Here is a 478-nt window from a genome sequence, read left to right on the forward strand (position 1 = left end):
CCCACCCTGCAGCCAGACACCTCCTAGCTGAGCCTTTCTTTGCCCCTGGGGGGTGTGCAATGCATTCACGAGCTGGTCTCTGAGGCCTGAGCAGCTCTGGGAAAGGGAGCACTGAATATGGCCACCAGAGCCTTGTTGCACCTGTCACGTTCAGTTCTGACCTTAATAGGCTGCTGGGCGGGATCAGCACCTCAGCAGGTCTGCCAACGGTGGCAAGAGAGAGCTGAAGCCTACGCTGGTCCAATTGCTTGGGGGAAGGAAGATGGAGTGAGCAAACCTCTACCCACCTCTCACACGGTACCCCTGGGCCTAGCTGGAATCCTCCTGGGGCCTCAGACGTCGGATGGCTGCTGAATCTTCTGGGGCAGTAGGGACCCACGCCTCGTGTGGGAGGAGGCCGAGTATAACAAGGGCATCAGCCAAGTCTGGGAACCTTCTTCAGTCCACGGTGCTAGGGGAAAATCGGCAGTGCGGGGCA

This window comes from Mustela erminea, chromosome 18 (genome assembly GCF_009829155.1).
Source record: "Mustela erminea isolate mMusErm1 chromosome 18, mMusErm1.Pri, whole genome shotgun sequence".
NCBI lineage: Eukaryota > Metazoa > Chordata > Mammalia > Carnivora > Mustelidae > Mustela > Mustela erminea.